The 20,942-nt window shown below is 40.2% G+C and overlaps 1 protein-coding gene across 5 annotated transcripts in view; it reads left to right on the top strand.

Moving 5' to 3' along the window:
* The window catches only part of FHIT (fragile histidine triad diadenosine triphosphatase), a 1,459,166-nt gene that overhangs the window by 78,252 nt on the left and 1,359,972 nt on the right, over positions 1-20,942 (top strand). The gene's annotated exons all lie outside the window — the stretch shown is intronic.

Genomic DNA, 20,942 nt, shown 5'->3' on the forward strand with positions numbered 1-20,942 from the left:
AAGCCTTCCATAATATTTATAACCAATTTCTCAATTTTATACCCAGATATTTCTTTTATACTCTGCAAAGGAGTTAATCCTGGCTGAACAAAAGAGAAGAGCCTTTTCCAGATTGAATAGACTGGACAATTCAGTAGTGAAGTGAACGATTACCCATCTTTCAAGCAAAGCTTTTGTGTAAGGCAACTTTATAACTTCATTTATTCCAAAGAGAAAAGCATTAAAGACCACAAGGAAAATAAAAGGCAAAAGAGAAATGTAGAAAACTGTCCCATCCTTTACATCTCTATAGCCACTTGTTTCATAACTACATACACTGAGTTAACCCAACATAAAGCCACGATGTACCTTTAAAAAGGCATTTCACTGTTCTCCATGTTCGTCAGTCCACACAAATAATAAGGGAACATGACTGCCATTATTTTTCTTTGCTGTATTGTTTTAGAATATACTCATCTTTTCTACTGTGTTTTACTGAATAGGAAAAGGTAATAAGAATCATCAATAACAACCATCTTAATGTGCTGCAGGAACTGCCAAGAAAGCGATTACTGGAAATAAAAAGGTCTTTCTAATTTCCTTGTTGCTCACAGAGTAATCTAAGTCAAGATTTCCAAAACCATGCTTTTCCAAAGTAACAAATAGTTATTTTTCCTCTTGAGTAGATGAATCTATGTGCATTGATTCCTGCTTGATGGCAGACCATGGCATATTTCTCAAATCTTGGTTCTCCAACATCTACACCTGCAAATGAGGAGGCACTTGCAAAAATGCAGATTCCTAGACTGATGAAATCTTCATCTCGGGCCTGGGGTGGGGTGCAGGCCAGGAATATGCAGTTTTCTGAAGTTCTCTAGATGAATTATTTGCACACTTAAAATTTGAACATTGCTTTATGGGAATGAAAAATCCAGTGATTGGAATAAGTTGTTGAATGTGATTTAGGAAGAAAATATGCAGTAGTTATGGCAAATGTATATTTTTTATCTTATTCCTTCCTTTATTTTCCTGATATCAAAAACTCAAGACACAGCCATTTTAACCTGGCATCAAGGTTCTGGGGAATGTCTTTTCATAGTGGCAGGCATATGCACACAGAATCTCATTTTGTACTGTTTCAGGGGGTCAATGAAGTGTTTGAAATCCATTCATGGATACCTGTGGGTGTGCCTTGTATCCTAGGAACCCTTCACCTGATGGGATTATTTTCAGGGGAAAAGGGAAGCAAAGACACCAAGTGAGAAGGAGGAAGCATGGCATAGGTGTGCAGACCCCCTTATAGCTGAGTATTCTGTGCACTGAATGGAGGTGTCTGGTGAGGGTGTGGATGCAGTGGAAATGCTGCTTATGTACCATTGGCCTAGTCATACATGCTGGGGTAGGACTTTTTCTCTGAAAGGAGGGGAGTGTTCCTATAATTTTCCTTGTTTGTAGATCTCCTCAAAAACACTATCCTTCCATGTGCCACCTGTCTTCATCAATGAGGCAGGCTAACTTCCTTAGTGTCCCTCTTAGTGGCTCAAAAATTTCAGGAAGACCAAAGAGAAAATGTTAGCCCTATTGATCTCAAATAGTATTACTTCAGATTACATCACAAAAGACCTAATTAGTTTTCAAGTATTATTAAAATAAACTATAACTGTGTGGGCTAGACCAAAGCCAGAGAGAGAGCAGATATTTATTACAAGGACCTGTATTTTTCCCCCTTTAGGGATAGTAGTATTGGGCAATTATACTTGGGTCTGAAACAATTAGCAGCAACACTGGATCCGTGTCCAGTATTGTGACACTTTCCCCAGTCTACTTTTAAGCCATCCAGTCATTGCAACTACTGAGGACTTGTCACTGGGTGATCTACTGGACTGCTAGGGTTTAATTATATGCTGTTTTATGGTATTTGGCAATGTGATTTCCTTCTGTGACATAGTTTGTATAGCTTTTTTAAAAATAAGGATCATTTGACAATGGGTTCTCATTTGCTAAAGAGCATTCATTCCTTTGGTTCTTATAGACCCCACTGCTATAGTGAACTAGGACCTGTTGTTGCTATTTGTAAAAACATCCTCAAAACCAAATGTCCTTGTATATAAAGACATTTCCAAAGCAGTTACTGATATGGAGAAGGTCAAGGGAAGAAGCGCATGTGAAGTGTTCTGGTCTTTATGTTAGACATAAAACTGTATTTGTGAAGACCACCTTCATCAAAGAGCAAGGGTTGAAATGCCCATGATAGCGTAGAACTATACATTTAATTAGACATTTCTCTTTAATTTAAAGTTTCCTGAAAAGACTTGTGTTCCTCTTCTGGCTTTCTATGGTTTTATTTGGTTACCAATCATGAAAACTAGTTGTGTTTCAGAAAGCTCTCAGAAACATGTGCATTGATAATAAATCCTTTGCCTTGCCTGACATATTGATAGTTCTGTTGATGAGAGGTTGCACAAAGTCAATAGTTGATTCTGCTTGGTGGTGACATTTGCATTTAATAAAAAGTCATGTTTATTGTAGCTGCTGTATAAACACAAGTGACACCTAGTATGTCATGGCTAAAAATGCTAAGTGGAGAATGTGTGTCTGAGAAGGAAATGTAGGTGAGGGTAATGATTGTTATTTTTGTTTTAAAATAATTTGGACTTCAGGTTACAGAGGTAGATTAATTATAGTCCTTGGTTCATGACACACTGTCATCCTTGGTTCATTCATTAACCTCATCCTGATTTATTTATTTCATAATATAAGAAATCATCATAAAGCTAAGAACAAAATATCACCAATAACTCACATTCAGTGTGTGCTATTTTTATTTTAATTATGTCTCCTCCTAAGAGGTAACTACTAATGTTATGTTCATCATTTCTTTTTCTTTTTAAAAAATTTTACTTTGTATACATATTCCCATCAATGGCCATTTGGTTTGTTTCTTTTTCTTTTCCTTTTCTTTTTTCTTTTGTAAGAATGGTGCCACTATGAAAGTTCTTACACACTTCCTGGTATGTATGTAAGAAAGTAAAACATTGCTGGCATTTGGAATATAAGCAATCTTTAGAATAAAACATATACAAAACCATTCTGTAACCCTGTAAATGACTGACTAAAAATAAATAAACATCCCTCTCTTCTGACTATCACTGCTCTTCTCTGTGTGGTCTAGGCCAGTTCCTGTCTGCTTTGATCCCCCAACTGCTAGAAAAAGCGCCAGGTAACTTGTCCTTATGAGGATGCTCCCAAGGTTCCTCTGGGGTTCCTTTCTCCTTTGCTATATATAAATTTGAGACACTTAACTTTGACTGCTAGTGTGTTTCTGGCACAAAGTCCACCTTTCACTGGTGGACTTGAAACACATGCTAAAGTTTGTCTTGGCTATTAACATATACTTAGAGAAAATTTGTTGGAGGATGGGGGTATGTGAACACTCAAACATAATTTTTTTGAATATATTGCCCATTGCCATCCAACTGGATCCCATCACATTTTATTTTCATTCTCCATGAAAAAAGTCTGCCACACGAATTAGGTGTGCAAGACAGTGTGTGCATATGTAGATATATCCCTTCCAGCATATGGGAAGCTCACTTCTTTAAAGAAATACATGCTTATTCTATCCGTTGTCATATGGTGTTTCAATAGTGGAATGAACTTAGCATAATTTTTGTTTTACATTTTAGCTGTGGTACATTCATCTTTTTAAAAAATCAGCTGAAAAGTCAAATCTATGTGATTTTCTTCCTAATAGTTTTCCTTCTACTTTTGGAGAATGACCCAGAGCAGTGGTTCACAAACTTTATTCGATGTATATGAATAATTCCGAGTCTCCATTTGAATAAGAAGCTCCAGAGGATTGTAAGGTGGAAAAAAGGGTCTACAATGTGTTGCAAATAGATCTGTTAGTCACCAGAGCCCACGGGGGAGCCCCCATGCATATTTGTGCCTCCTCTCCTAGAAGAAGCATTGGGATGATCTTGCTAATTATAAAATGATGATAATGAAGTAGATACTAATCTGAATGAGTACATGTAAGGATTACGCAGTAAGTGTGTGGTGTTTAATGAATGAATGAGTGAAATGCAGGGGAAATCATGGACATTGTAGCTCTTAAGCTGAAACTACCTCTTAAACTGTACTTGGAGAGAAGGTGTGATATTCTCTTGGATCTTTAAAATATTCATACCTTCAGTACTCATTGTTAGGGATACAAGGCAAACCAAGCAGATATAGTTCCTACTTTCAGGGAGCTGAGAGGCTTAAGTGGGGAGAGAGACCACAGGCAAATAATTGTAACATTCTGCAGGGCCAATTTTGACAGATGCTATGTAGAGTTCAAGGTGTTATGAGAGTAGGCAACAGGGACCTCCCCTAGTTTGGCATCTCTCCAAGGTAAGAGATGTTTTCATGAGGTGAGGTTTAAGTTGAGGTAGTCAAAGGGGTCAGCGGTCCCAAGACCACACCCAGGTTCAGTGATTTTCTAGGAGTACTCATAGCTATGATTTATTACAGTAGAAGGATGAAAAGAAAAATCAGTAAAGGTATATGGCATATGGGGTGAAGTCCAGAGGAAACCAGGCACAAGGTTCCGAGATTTGTCTCCCAATGGAGTCACTCAGGGACTATGCTAATGTGACAACATGTTTGAAAGGTTGTTTAACAGGGAAGCTCATTAGAGCTTCAGCGCCCAATGTTTTTATTGGGGGTGGTCACAGGCACCTTCTGCCTAATACATATCAAAACTCCAGACTCCCCGAAAGAAAGCAGATTTGGCATCAACCATATTGTTTGTAGAAGCAGTTTAGGCAAAGGGAGCCACTCTAATCAGTTCAGGGAGTGGTGAGAACCCTCCTGAAATTCAAGTTCCGAGACATCAGCCAAGAGTCAACTTTGTGAGCAAACTTTTCTAAGTATTTCAGCCTCAGGCCTGTTGTGTTAACTTCTTTCTGTACACCACAGTGCCTGAAGAAAGTAGGGATGAAATGACATGATGTGTTGACCTTGCTTTAAAATATCCAACAAAGGAAGAAAAAGGAGAGGATAAATGAAGCAAATGAGGGGAAATCTTGATCATTATTGGCCCTGAGGAGATGGGTATTTGGAGGTTTTATTAAATTTGTTTCTTGTTCTGTTTGAGAATTTTCAGAATAAAAAGTAAAATAACCAACCCCCCCAAATCAAACTGTGGAAATAAAGAGAAGGAAGGTGATGTTGACCAGGAATAAAGGAGGCTTGATTTTACTTTAGATCAATTTGGTTCAGGTTAATTCTAAAATTTTAATTTAGTAACTAATTCAATATAATTCAATCAATTCAAGAAATCTTTTATTTTAAGCCTGTTTGCCAGGGCTGTAGCTACCTCCGTGAAAGGTGCAGAGATCAATGAGACACCTGATCTTTGTGTCTCCCAGCTCATCTATGAAATGGGTGTGTTCATGAGTTCCCCCTCTCTTCGGTGTTACAAAGACTGGTTGGAAAGTGAGAGAAACCAGCTGCTGCAGGTTTCATTAGCAGCCATGAACTCTATAATAAATGCAGATTGCTACAGTGGGGAGGCATGTGACTCTCTCATTGGCTTAGAAGAATATTCAATGAAGCAGAACCTCCCTGAGGGGAGAGGAAATGATGACAGAGATATTGCCTTGGAGAATTGCTTTTGGCAGTTGCTTAGAAGGGGAGGAGGGCCTGTCAGGGTTCTTCCTTTGAGGAGATGTGTATGTGGAAGGCGAGATGATGGGCACTAGCTTTTATTTAAAAGGGAATAGATAAGCTATTGAATTGAAGTACATCAGAGGTGGCTTTATTTGAAAATGCTTTCAGAAGCTGTTTTGACAAGACTGTGGAGGAGGCAATGGTATCATTAAATAAGCTGGCAACTTTTATAACCAGTTTTTCGGTTTTCCACCTCAAGGGACAGCCAATAAACTTTGATTCCCAGCATTAATGTAATTATTTTTATTTTTCTGGCTCATTCTAGGTAAGGCTGCAGAGCTGCAATATTAGATGGCTGAAAGCAATTCAGAAATCCCTTGTCCCTAAGGACACCCACTGCCTTTAGGAAGTAGCTGGAGAGGGGGTGGAATAAATTATTTCCTCTGATCTTGTTAGTGTTGAGAATATTATGGGGAAGCAAATGCATTGCAGCACTAATACCAAGAGAGTACTGCGGGCACAGGAAAAATAACAGAATTTCTCAGCTTTTTCAAAGGTTTACTTTTAAACATTATTTCCTCTTTATATATTAAAAAAACTGTTGTGTGAAGGGTTTTCCTCTTCCCTTCTGATTCTGAAGGTTCTTCCTTCTATATCCTCATGTTGTCTGTCATCCAGGGATTCTCCCTGATACTGCCCCTAGCAACTGTAATAGACTTCTTAATGTCTATTGTTAGTCCAGTCTGTGTTCGGTTCATTTGCATAAATGGTTCTACCTTTCTGTGGAGTTTCTTTGGACCCAGTGAGAAGTAGCTTTCATGAATAGACAAGTATGCTTGACTAGACTGACCTGCCACGTGTGAGCCCGATGATTCCCTTCCCTCGAAAATGCACTGTACTTCATTTTTTAAATACCAGCTTATTTGGGGTTTTTAAGATGATGGACAGTCGCAAAATGATGGAGCAGAGTCAGAGAATATATTCATCTTGAGAAATTAAACTTTGATCAGCATAGATATATATAGTTGCAAACTTGTCCCCTAAGCAATAAATTTAAAAGATGATATATACGTATTTACATAATTCTTTTTTTTAATATCGAGGATTGCTAACAATAATTTAAGGTTGGGCTTCTCTTACTATAAATTATAAACAAACCTCAAGGCCTGGGCCATGGACATTGGCTGTAAATCATCATCTTCACACTAATAGCAACAACCAGGCCCTGGCTTTCATTGCTCTGTGAACATTGTTTCCCAGAAGCAAACTTCAACTTACATGTTATAGGCCTCTGGTATTAGAAGGCCAGCAGGCCAGCCAACTTTTCTAACTTAAATATATCTTTACCTGAGAAGGGATTTTCACTTTTATTTTCTCCAGTGACCTTCTCGATTTTATATCTATATCACCAACATTGTCTGTCAGATCAATTAAAGACAAAAAACTACTGAAGCCAACTCACTAGATGTTTGGGATTTTGAGAAGAGGGTAACTGGACAAATTCAACTTTTTCCAATGGGTTGTTCATTGTCATCAATCATTTGATTAGTCTCCGTATCCTATTTTCTACACACTAACAATTGTATTTCCTCCATTTCAAGAAGCATACATTTTCTATATTTTACTATTTCAGAAATATGAGATCTTTCTTTTTTAAAAAATATATTTTAGACATTATACTATTACAGTTGTCCAGTTTTTCCCCCTTTGCCTCTTTCCATCTGGTAACCCCATTCCTTCCAGCAATCCCCCCAACTTAGTTTATGTCTATGGATCATGCATATAAGTTCTTTGGCTTCTCCATTTCTTATACTATTTTTAATATCCCCCTGTCTATTTTGTACTTACCAATTTATGCTTCTTAATCCCTGCATCTTTTCCCCACTTCTCCCCACCCCCCAGTTGATAACCCACCAAATGATCTGCATATTTATGATTTTGTTCCTATACTGCTTGTTTTCTTAGTTTGCTTTTTAGGTTCAACTGTTGATAATTGTGAATTTCATGTCATTTTAATGTTTATAGTTTTGATCTTCTCTTTCTTATATAATTCCCTTTAACATTTCATGTAATAATAGCTTGGTGATGATGAACTCCTTTAGCTTTATGTTATCTGGGATACACTTTATTTGCCCTTCAATGCTAAATGATAACTTCGCTGGATATAGTAATCTAGGTTGTAGGTCCTTGCTTATCATTACTTTGAATACTTCTTGCCAGTCCCTTCTAGCCTGCAAAGTTTCTTTTGAAAAATTAGCTGATGGTCTTTTTTTTTAATTAATTAATTTATTTTTATTCAGTTACAATTGTCTGCATTTTCTCCCCTTCCCTCCACCCCACCCCAGCCAGTCCCACCTCCCTCCCCCACCTCTACCCTCCCCTTGATTTTCTCCTTGTGCCCTTTATAGTAGCTCCTATAGACCCCTCTCCCCTCTTTTGTTGGTAACTCTGCTTTTCTTTTAATGCTTTTAGGTTCCCTCTTTGTCTTTAACCATTGGCATTTTAATTATAGTGTGGTCCTCTTTGCATCCATCTTGTTTGGGACTCTCTGTGCTTCCTGAACTTGTATGTCTATTTCTTTCACCAAGTTAGGGGAGTTTTGTTTCATATTTTTTAAAAATAAGTTTTCAATTTCTTGCTCTTCCTCTTCTCCTTCTGCCATCCCTATGATTTGGATGTTGGTACGTATGGAGGTGTCCCAGAAGCTCCTTAGGCTCTCCTCATTTTTTTTAAGATTCTTTTTTTTCCTTGCTGTTCTGATAGAATATTTTTTTATTGCTTATGGTCCAAATCATTGATTTGAATCTTGGCCTCAGCCCTTCCACTGTTGGTTCCCTGTAGATTTTTCTTTACTTCACTTAGTGTAACCTTCATTTATGCCTGGGTCTTTTTTATGTTGATGAAGTACCCAATGAGTTCTTTGAACATCCTTATAACCAGTGTTTTAAACTCTGCATCTGATAGGTTGGTCATCTCCATTTTGTTCAGTTCTTTTTCTGGAGTTTTGTTCTGTTCTGTCACCCTGGGCACATTTCTTTGTCTCCTCACTTTGGCAGCCTCCCTGTGTTGTTTTTTTTTTTTTTTTTTTTTCCTATATATTAGATAGTGCTGCTCTGACGCCCTGTTTTAGTAGCATGGCCTGTTGTAGAAAAGGCATCTGTAAATCATGTGGGGCAGAGCCTTAGGTAATCGCCAGGGTGGGGAAATCTGCTTCACTGTTTTATGGCTCCGTGAAGGGGAGAGCTCAGAGAGGAGACAATACTGCTTCCTGCCTTCAGGAAGTTTGCCTGGGAGGAAGCTATCTCCCGGCACTCACCCTGTTTCCAGTCACTTCACTTTCTTTCTGTATGCCATTGGTGCCCTTGTAGCTGTTGCCTTGGTGCTGAATCCAGGAGTGGGTGGATCTGTGTAAGTCCTAAGTTCCTATGGGCCCTTTAAGAGAAGTCTCCTGAAAATCCAGCAGTTTCTTCTGCTGCCTGAACCCCCACTGGTTTTTATAGCCAGAAGTTATGGGTATTTACATTCCTGGTGCTGGAACCCGGGGCTGTGTGGTCTGGCCTGGGGCTGGGATCCCTCACTCCCAAGGTATCCCTCCTGATTTTTATCCACCACACGTGAATGTGGGACTGCCTGTTCTTTTGCCTCTCCACGCCACACCATACCATGTCTCTGTGCCTCTTTGCTCTTTTTTATAGGCAAAAGTCCCTCCTACCTGTCTGGATAAATGTGGCTTCTTTAAATCCATGGTTGTCAGACTTCCATACAGCTCAATTTTCTGACAGTTCTGGGTGATATTTGTTTTGTGCGCTAGTTGTAATTTCTCTGTAGTTGTGCGAGGAGGTGAATGTGTTTACCTAAGCCTCATCTTGACTGGTAGGCCTGAAATATGAGATCTTTCAATTGATATGCTCATTTAGTGTTGTTAATGAACCCAGGTTTGGTTGCCTGACACTTTGAAAGCCAAACTCTAGAAATAGTTGCTGATGCAAGGGAAATAGTTTATTCAAGGGCCGGCTGCTTGAGAAAGTGGGGGACTCTTGTCACAGAGATCTTCTTAACATCTCAGTGAAGGTAGGGGTTTTATGAGTCGGGGAAGGGAAAGGCAGAACAAAAGAAACCAGTGGATGGAGAACCAAGATGGCGGCATAGGTAGACACACTGCGCCTCCTCGCACAACCAGAACTGTCAGAAAATCCAACGGCAAGGAAGTCTGACACCAAGGAGATAAAAAATAAACATTCATCCAGACCGGTAGGAGGGGCGAGACAGGCACGGGTCAGAGAGGACTCGAGTAGCCTGGCAGGACAGAGACTGGCAGAGTGTGGGATGAGCGGGGCAGGCAGTCCGACCGCTAGTGGACCCTGCCGCCCTACAGTCCCACACAGATAAACCGAGAGGGCCGGACTCAGAGTGGTGGAGAACGGGGCAGGCAGAGTGGTGGGTAGCACCCGGCGGCCCCACATTCACGCACAGATAAACCAGGAGGAAGGGGGCGGGGGGGCGGGGAGCGAAGCAGACCATGCAACCCAGGGCTCCAGCGTGGGGAAATAAAGCCTCAAACCTCTGATTTGATTAAAAACACCTGTGGGGGTTGGGGCAGCAGCCGGAGAAACTCCCAGCCTCACAGGAGAAGTAGTTGGAGAGACCCACAGGGGCCTAGAGTGTGTGCAGGCCCACCCACTCGGGAGCCAGCACCAGAGGGGCCCAAATTGATTGTGGGTAGCAGAGGGAGTGGCTGGAGTCCAGTGGAGAGTGGAGCGGGTGCCATTGCTCCCTCTCGGCCTCTCCCCCACATACAGCATCACAGTGCAGCAACCAGCGTTACCCCCGCCCGGGGAAACACCTAAGGCTCTGCCCCTTTAAGTAACAGATGCGCCAAGACCAAAAAAAGGCCCAAATGACAGAACACTTCTAAGCTCCAGAAATAATTCAACAACTAAGCAGCGAACAGATAGCCAACCTATCAGATGCACAGTTCAAAACACTGGTAATCAAGAAGCTCACAGAATTGGTTGAATTTGGTCAAAAACTAGATGAAAAAATGAAGGCTATGCTAAGAGACACAAAGGAAAATGGACAGGGAACCAATAGTGAGGTGAAGGAAACTGGGACTCAAATCAATGGTGTGGACCAGAAGGAAGAAAGAAACATGCAACCAGAAAAGAATGAAGAAACAAGAATTCGGAAAAAGGAGGAGAGGCTTAGGAACCTCCAGGACATCTTGAAACATTCCAACATCCGAATTATAGGGGTGCCAGAAGGAGAAGAGGAAGAACAAAAAGTGGAAAACTTATTTGAACAAATAATGAAGGAGAACTTCCCTAATCTGGCAAAGGAAATAGACTTCCGGGAAGTCCAGGAAGCTCAGAGAGTCCCAAAGAAGCTGGACCCAAGGAGGAACACACCAAGGCACATCATAATTACATTACCCAGGATTAAAGAGAAGGAGAGAATCTTAGAAGCAGCAAGAGAAAAGGACACAGTTACCTACAAAGGAGTTCCCATAAGAGTGTCAGCTGATTTCTCAAAAGAGACCTTACAGGCAAGAAGGGGCTGGCAAGAAGTATTCCAAGTCATGAAAGGCAAGGGCCTACATCCAAGATTGCTCTATCCAGCAAAGCTATCATTTAGAATAGAAGGGAAGATAAAGTGCTTCTCAGATAAGGTCAAGTTAAAGGAGTTCATCATCACCAAGCCCTTATTATATGAAATGTTAAAGGGACTTATCTAAGGGAAAGAAGGTAAAAAATATGAACAGTAAGGATGACAGCAAACTCACAGTTATTATCAACCACACCTAAAACCAAAACAAAAGAAAACTAAGCAAACAACTAGAACAGAAACAGAACCACAGAAATGGAGATCACATGGAGGGTTATCAACAGGGGAGTGGGAGGGGGATGGGGGGAAAGGTATAGAGAATGAGTACCATAAATGATAGGTGGAAAATAGACAGGGGGAGTGTAAGAATAGTGTAGGAAATGTAGAAGCCAAAGAACTTATAAGTATGACCCATGGACATGAACTATAGGGGGGAATGTGGGAGGGAGGCGGTGGGCAGGATGGAGTGGAGTGATGGGGGGGAATGGAACAAGTGTAATAGCATAATCAATAAGTATATTTTTAAAAAAGTACTTTAGAAACAGCGAATGCAAGAAGTACATGCTGATCCTCTTTTCTTCTCCTGAAAGCAGAAATAAATCTTCTGTGTGGAGGGTACCCTACCTGTATCAGGGGGATAGAAGACATCCTTATCATCAGAGACAGGGGATTCAGGGCCCAGAAGGCTGTATAAACAAAGTTGTGAAGCTGACCCGTATCACCCTAGTTAACATCTTTGCCAATTAAACACATAGCCCAAACCCTTTGTTTTGTCAATTCCTTACAAACTCATTGGTTCTTTGTGTAAAAGGTATGAAAGCTTCTTGTTCTGGTCACTTGTTTAGACCTTTATTGTGAAGGCTTCCCAGGTATATGCAGAAATTCAATATAATTTATATTTTATTGAAATTTGTATTTTCTCTTGTTAATCTTTCTTGTACCAGTTTAATTCTTAGGCCCAGCCAGATACCCAAAGAGGGCAAAGAAGAATATTTCCTCCCCTACAATGCACACACACACATTTTAACTAAAAATAACTATTTTTGGAAACCATTTTGGAATAGGACCATTTTTTTTATGTCTGTCAGTATAATAAAAGCCAATTTTCCAGTCAACTAGTAAATATTTCAAAAATTAAATAATTGTATTTATTTTTAGAACCCATTTCAGTCTCAAAAGTGTTTCATCGGATGATAAATTATTTATAGCCACCCTACAGGGGATCCTTAACAACATGATCACTGGTTGTGGTTGTCAGCATCCCTGGAGAAAACCCTTCTTTTTTTTCCTGGCTTGGAGTAATGACTCTGCCATCCACTGGTCCCCTTTCAATAGTTTCTCACTTCCCTGTATTTTTTCCCTGACTGGTGATGACTTTTCAGCTCTGAAATATTGCCTTTTAATTATTTGATAGATTTACTTTATGAATTATTTTTTTCTCTACTATCCTTTCAGCTAGAGGAAAGTTTTAGTTGTTAAAACCAAGGGATTGAATAATGTTTCCGTGGAAGCCTTAAAAATCTTTCCTTTGGAGGCCAAGCAGATCCAGGAGAAGGGGCAGTGAGCAGTTTTCTGGGGTCCCAGTGAGGGGTATAATTCCTTTATCTTGGTGTGAACTCTGGATCTCGGGGCACAAAATTTTACAAATTTGTGCTTTGAATATTTGTGTATTGCTTTCCCTTAGGTTGAAACCATTAAGATCAGATTTTAAAATATTTTCCTTTAGCTTTAAATAAAATGGCCATAAAAGCAAATACTAGACCTTACTTTAAAATTAAAAACTATAGCCCTGGCTGATGCAGCTGAATGGATTGAGTATCAGCCTGTGAACTGGAGGGTCGCTGGTTTGACTCCCAGTCAGGTCACATGCCTTGGTTGTGGGCTGGGTCCCTAGTAGGGAGTGTGAGAGGGGAATCACACATTGATGTTTCTCTCTCTCTTTCTCCCTCCCTTCCCCTCACTAATAATAAACAAATAAAATATTTAAAAAGTAAATAAAACTAAAAACTGTATGTTATATATTCCCCTTATATTATTACACAAATATTTATGTATATTACACACACATATAGCAGCTTTATTCATAAAAGCCAAAAATCATGATAAAAATCCAAGTTTTGATCAATGGATGAATGAGTTAACAAATCGGGGCATAGTCTGACTATGAGATACTACTTCGCAGACAAGGAACAACAGATGTATGTAACAGCATAGGTGTACCTCAAAAGCATTGTCGTAACAAAATAAGCCACAAACCAAAGTACACACTCTATGATTCCATTTACATAAAATTTAAGAGTCAGTAATATGAATTAATGGTAAGAGAAGTCAGAAAAATGGACAGGTGAAAGAGACTATTGCCTGGAAAGGGTCACAAGGGAATTTTCTGGAAATAAATTTATGTCTGGTTTTGGGTGCAGGATCTTTGGTTTTATGAAGATGTTAAGGATCTATCTACTTAATATTTGATGGTATACTATATGTAAATTATCCATGTAAAGCATGGAGGAGACAAATACATGTAAAAGTTTCTTTTTCATGAAAATGCGACTTGTGCTTGTTTAGAAATGAATAAAAATTCAAAGAACCTAAATCATTTAGAATCTCATCACACGTAAGTAATTTTGTGAATTTTCTTCCAGCCTTTTGTCTGGGCATGGATTATTTACTTTGTTTTCTTCTGTTTATCCCTCTTTACCTCCCTCTTTTTGACATATCTAATGTTCTTTTTTTCACTGGATTTCTGAATCTGGGAATTATTCTTTCTGAAAGAAAATAACTTACAGAAGAAATTCTTTTGTTCTTTTAACCATTATAGATAGTCTTCAAATTAAAAAAAAACAAACCATCAATATAATGGCCAAGTGATAAAGGCAAATGTAGCTAGAAAGAACTTGGGATTTGTTTATATATTTTTTTCTAAAGGAAGAAAAAAAAAACTGGCTTTCTTGTAAATGGGTAAGTTTCCATGAGTTTTCGTGAAGTTTTCTTTATTTTTTTCTGTTTTCTGCTGTCATATTGTACTTGTAAGCAGGGTTGCAGCTGTAGACGAGTCATTCTAAACCAATGGATATGAGTAGTATTTTGTATATTTTTACGCAGTTAAAAGACTTGTACAAATATCAATGAGATTTTGTTTCTGATCTTCAAGGAATAGCCATGAAGAGCGGGGTACTGGGAAATTTGGGCACATTGTGTAGTCTGACAATTCATCACACACTGTTCTTAAAATTCATATTGCAGCATATTAAAATCGGATCCCAAGATCCTTTGCAGAAGGGCCTTGGCACTTTGACTCACCTTATATTGAATGAACATGACAGAAAAATACATAATTTTTTCCTACCATGAAAGGAAACAAGTGTGAAAATAATGGAAAAGATATAGTCTAAAAGCAACATAATTTGCAGTGTGAGTTGCGTAATGTATTATGTAGTTATTATCTCATTTAAGCTCCCCAGGTAGTATAACTGCTAATATTTTAAAAATCTCTTTTGTTTTGTCACCTCAACAGAATGTTTTGCCTTGAGACTTAATTAATGCATTTCTCTCTTAAACATGTGTTTTAGACACAATGGGTGTACTCTTCAATAACCTTCAGGAACACCACGCATTTCTGCAGTGTTTCACAGACAACAACAATAGAAGGAACTTGGGACTCTATGTTCTTTCTGTAACCAGAAGAGAAGAATTTTGCCATAGTCATCTTTATTAGAGGCAGCTGTCAGTATGGGATTTTTCCCTAGTATGAAAACAAAAGGTGCCACAGAAGAATGTACATAAAGATGGCACCCACAACCCACTAGGATAAATAAAAGTAGGCAATATTAATGATGCTCATTAGCAGATGTCACTGTTGGGGATGAAGTAAATTCCACACCACAGTGTTTCATATATTACACTTTTCAAAACTGTCAAGTATTTGACTTTGATGTATGTCCATGTGAATAGTTTTAATAAGTTTTACAGCCCTTTCTTTGCATATACCCTCAAAAATCTTGTGCAAATTGCTGACAACAATATCACAAAGACTTTTTTGCCTAATGATCGGTCCTTCACTTGGAAATGTGAAGGCTCAGATCGTTACATTTCCACTTACTCATGGTATAAATAATTGTATAAGAATTAATCTAAAAATATAGTATGACCAAGCAGTTTCATACTTTAAGGCAATCTTGCACAGGCTGTTGCCTGTATAACTAATAGAATTACATATGCATAAATTGGCTTTTACTGTAGAAGCCAAAATGCAGAATAATAGCTTGTCAAGCTGTCATTTGGAAGTGAGATCATAGATTCTATAGTCCAAATTAGGTTGTGTTCTTTTCATTTTTGTCAGGTCATATTCTAATAACCATATTGTGCACTAAACCCTATGATTATCCCAATACTTGACAGATGGTAGGCTGTTAATTTATATGTAAGAGACAGTGATTGCCAGCACTCTAACTATATTCAACAAAATATGAAATGTCAAAATCCACTTTTGGTTATGTTTTGCTTGACTTCATTTTAGCAGGGTAATGCTAGGCAGAGGAGTTTCAGTAGCTTATCTTATGTTTAATTTTATTATTCTGCATCATATTACTAATCACTAGAAATAGAAGGAATTAAGGAAGAAGTAATTTTTCTTGTTTATGCCATTCTTTTCACTTTACTGTAGAAGTGGTCATCAGTCTGAGGGGTTAACTGAGAGGTGGGAGCAGAAAAGATTTAATTGCTCAAAATCGAGGATAGTTATTATATAATAGTACCATACACTGAGGTTTAGAAGTCTGGTGAGGATCAAAATAATTTAAAAGTTAAAGTTAAAAGTGCACTGGCAAATCCACTAAAAACTATTAGAATGAGTCCTGGCGGGTGTGGCTCAGTGGATTGATTGCAGGCCTGCTAATCAAAGGGTCGCTGGTCTGATTCCCAGTCAGGGCACATGCCTGCGTTGTGGGTCAGGTCCCCAGTAGGGGGCTTGTGAGAGGCAATCACACATTGATGTTTCTCTCCCTCTCTTTCTCGCTCTTTATCCCTTTCTCTAAAAGTAAATCAATAAAATCTCAAAGAAAAAACTATTAGAATGAGTAAATGATTTCAGAAGTATGGCAAGATACAAGATCAATATAAAATAAGCAATTTTATTTCTATGCAGTAGCAGGAAACAATCTTATTTTTTAAAAAAATTTAATTGTTATTCAGTTAGAGTTGTCTGCCTTTTCTCCCCATCCCTCCACCCCACCCCAGGTGAAACCACCTCCCTCCCCCACCTCCACCCTCCCCCTTGATTTTGACCATGTGTCCTTTACAGTAGTTCCTGTAATCCCCTCTCCTCACTGTTCCCTCCACACTCCCCCCCTGACCATTGTTAGATTGTTCTTAACTTCAATGTCTCTGGTTATATTTTGTTTGCTTTTTTCTTTTGTTGATTATGTTCCAGTTAAGGGTGAGATCATATGGTATTTGTCCCTCACCTCCTGGCTTATTTCACTTAGCTTAATGCTCTCCAATTCCATCCATGCTGTTGCAAAGGGTATAAGCTCCTTCTTTCTCTCTGCTGCATAGAATTCCATTGTGTAAATGTACCATAGTTTTTGGATCCACTCGTTTGCTGATGGGCACTTAGGTTGCCTCCAGTACTTGGCTATTGTAAATTGTGCTGCTATGAACATTGGGGTGCATAGGTTCTTTTGGATTGGTGTTTCAGGGTTCTGAGGGTATAATCCCAGCAGCAGAATTGCTGGGTCAAAGGGCAGTTCCATTTTTAGTTTTCTGAGGAAATTCCATACTGTTTTCCACAGTGGCCTCACCAGTCTGCATTGCCACCAACAGTGCTCTAGGGTTCCCTTTTCTCTGCATCCTCTCCAACATTTGTTTGTGGATTTGTTTATGTTGGCCACTCTGACTGGTGTGAGATGATACCTCATTGTGGTTTTAATTTGCATCTCTCTGATGGCTAGTGATGCTGAGCATCTTTTCATATGTCTCTGGGCCCTCTGTATGTCTTCCTTGGAGAAGTGTCTGTTCAAGTCCTTTGCCCATTTTTGAATTGGGTTGATTGTCTTCCTGGAGTGGAGTCGTGTGAGTTCTTTATGTATTTTGGAGATCAGGCCCTTGTCTGAGGTATCATTGGCAAATATGTTTTTCCATACTGTTGGTTCTCTTTGTATTTTAATGCTGTTTTCTTTAGCCATGCAGAAGCTTTTTTATTTTGATGAGGTTCCATTTGTTTATTCTTTCTTTTATGTCCCTTGCTTTAGGGGACACATCTCTGAGGATGTTGCTGTGTGGAATGTCTGAAATCTTCCTTCCAATGTTTTCCTCTAGGACTTTTATGGTGTTACGACTTATATTTAAGTCTTTTATCCACCTTGAATTTATTTTTGTGTATGGCGTAAGTTGGTGATCAAATTTCATTGTTTTGCACCTAGCTGTCCAGATCTCCCAACACCATTGGTTGAAGAGGCTATGTTTGCTCCATTTTATGCTCCTGCCTCCTTTGTCAAATATTAATTGACTGTAAACACTTGGGTTTATTTCTGGGTTCTCTGTTCTCTTCCATTGGTCTCTGAGCCTGTTTTTATGCCAGTACCAGGCTGTTTTGATGACAGTGGCCTTGTATTATAGTTTGATATCAGATATTGTGATCCCTCCAGTAGAAGGAAACAATCTTAAGATAAGATTAAGAAAGCAATCCCATTTTAACCCCTACTGAGGGAAGATGGTGGCAAGATAGGTGAGAGCAGAGTCCACTTCCCCTTGGCACCACTGAAACACCAAGCTGATCCGAGGAACAGAGTGAACAGCCAATGGTATTCCAGCATATATGAAGATTGGAGACCAAAGATAGAGGACATTGAAAGATCAGACGGTAAGAAGAGTGCTTAAGGACAATAAGGTCCCTGAGAACAGCAGGGGGCCAGGGCAGCTGAAGCCCCCGGCCTCGGCTCAGGGTCTGCTGCAGGATTCTTGGGAGAGAGCCAGGCTGGGCTGTGTGAGAGGCCAGGTGCTTGTTTGAACCAGGGGGGCTTGAATAGGAAGAATTTCTTGAAAAGAAAAAGAGAAAATAGAGGTACTCATCGGTTAGTTAGAGAAATCTCCGCAGCATTTGTGGCCTCTTGCACCCCTACCCCTAAGCCCCTGGACTGTGAACGCAGGATAAGCAGCCCCAGCCCACACCTGAAGCCTGGTTGGCACGCACCCTGATCAGAGGACTGGGCACCCACAACTGAAACCCCAGATGGGCGTGCACCCTGATTAGTGGCCCAGCTGCCTGGGTGCACAGGCCCAAAGTGCCCCAGTGGGTGTGTACCCCAATCAGTGGCCTGGGGCCCAAACTGAAACGTCGGGTGGGCACGCAACCTGATGAGCACCTGGGCTGCCCCAGTGCACAGGCCCAAACCTGGGGGTCAGTATGCATCCAGATCAGCAGATCTACTGCCTGGCACACAGACCCAAAGCACCTATGTGTCTGAGCACCTTGATCAGTGACCTGGACACCCACACCTGAAACCCCGACTGGGCGCCCACACCTGAAACCTCCGGTCGGTGCGCACCCGGATCAGTGGCTGGCTGCCCGCACACAGGCCCAAAGCCAGGGATCAGCCACACAACCCAATGAATGGCCTGGCTGCCTGCCGGCGACCACACCTAACAGCACCCAATCTGAACAACTCCCACCTAACCCCTGCGCACAGATCCCTGTAGGGCCTACTCCCTCTCTAGGAGGAAGGCAGAATGCCCAGCAGAGGGGAGCTGCAGGGCTAGGGGAGACTGCAGTCCCTGGAAGGACTTGACCAAGTAGGGGGCTGAACTACCCTGTAGGAGCACCGAGAGCCCCTAGCATCTAAGACAGCAAAGAGCAGGAAGGGGGAGTGTGAGTTGCCCCTAATTGGTACAACTCAAGGACAGCACAATGGGGGAACTAAAGGCCTAGTGGGGAGCAGAAGGACCGTGAGGAACTGGACTGGAGGCTGAACAACAGCAAAGAGTGTGGCTGAGGAAGGGAGAAAAGTGAAACCAATCCCTCCAACTACCCCCTCCCCTTTCACGGACAGGAAGACCAGCAGAACTACCCTTACCTGTTTAAAGGCAGCAGAAGCCTTTTCTTTTTGTTTTCTCTCTTTTTTTTCCTCCTTTCCCCCTAAATTCCTTCTTCCTTTCTGTCCTTCTTTCTTTTTTTTTATTCCTTCTTCCTTCCATCCCTTACTTTTTTATTCCTTCTTCCTGCCTTCTTTTATTTATTTCATTTTAATTTTTGTCACAATTCCTTCTTCTTATCTTTCCCCCGATCTTATTTTATTCCTTCCTTCCTTCCTTCCATTCCTTTTCTATTCCCTTTTTCCATTCTTCCCGTCTCCTTTTTTTTTCCTTCTTTCTCCTTTTCCCACAGGTGACACAATGAAACCTAGAGCTCTGAAACGACCAGAGTTAGACCCTGTTAGACCCAAAAATATCAGCTCAAGACCAGTGAGCACAGGAGATTAAGGAGACAGTAACCCTGAATCCCATTGGCATTCTACCGTAGAAGTTCATACCATAAACCCAGGGAGTCAGAATAGATCAATTTAAGAAGCAGAGGTTAACAAGAAGAGTCTCACAAATAATGGGAAGACAAAGAAACAATCCCCAAATGAAAGAAGGAGGCCTCAGAAAGAATGCTACATGAAAAAGAGGCAAGTCAACTATCAGATACTGAGTTCAAAGCAATGGTTATCAGGAAGCTCACTGAGTTCACAGAGAACTACCAGAAACTACAGGGAAACTACAGTGAACTCACTGCAAACTATATCAACATGAAAATGAAATAGACACTATAAAAAAGGGCTCAGAGGAAATGAAGAATACAATTTTTGAACTGAAGAACACAGAAAAAGGAATCAAAAGCAGACTTCATGAAGCAGAGGATCGGATCAGTGAGCTGGAGGTCAAAGAAGAAAAAAAAAACACCCAGAAAGAGTAAGGAAAGGAAAAGAGGGTTAGAAAGAATGAAGAGGTAATAAGGGAAATGCAGGATAACATGATGTGTAATAATATCCGTGTAATAGGGATAACAGAAGGAGAAGAAGAAGAGCAAGGGATAGAAAACCTGTTTGAGAAAGTAATGATGGAAAATTTCCCTAATCTGAGGAGAGAAAAAGTCACCCAAATCCAGGAAACACAGAGAGTCCCAAGCAGGAGGAACCCAAAGAGGCCCACTGCAAGACACATCATAATTAAAATGGCAAAATTCCAAGACAAAGAGAGGATCTTAAAGGCAGCAAGGGAGAAACAGGAAGTAACATACAAGGGAGCCCCAATAAGGTTAGCAACTGACTTCTCCATGGAAACGCTCCAAGCCAGAAGAGAATGGCAAAAATATTCCAAGTAATGAGAACCAGAGGCCTGCAACCAAGGCTACTTTACCCAACAAGGCTCTCAATCAAGACAGAAGGCCAAATAAGGAGATTCCCAGACAAAAGAAGTCTAAAAGAATACACCTCCACCAAACCAACTCTGGAAGAGATGGTAAAGGGACTGCTTTAAGGAAAGGAAGGAAAAGAGAAAGAGAGAGGAATACAGGTAGGAAAAAATGGCAATGAATAACGACCTATCGTTAATAACGTTAAACGTAAATGGATTAAATGCTCCAATCAAAAGACATAGAATAGCTGAATGGATAAGAAAGCATGATCCACACATATGCTGCCTACAAGAGACCCACCTCAGGACAAAAGACC

This window comes from Desmodus rotundus, chromosome 8 (genome assembly GCF_022682495.2).
Source record: "Desmodus rotundus isolate HL8 chromosome 8, HLdesRot8A.1, whole genome shotgun sequence".
NCBI lineage: Eukaryota > Metazoa > Chordata > Mammalia > Chiroptera > Phyllostomidae > Desmodus > Desmodus rotundus.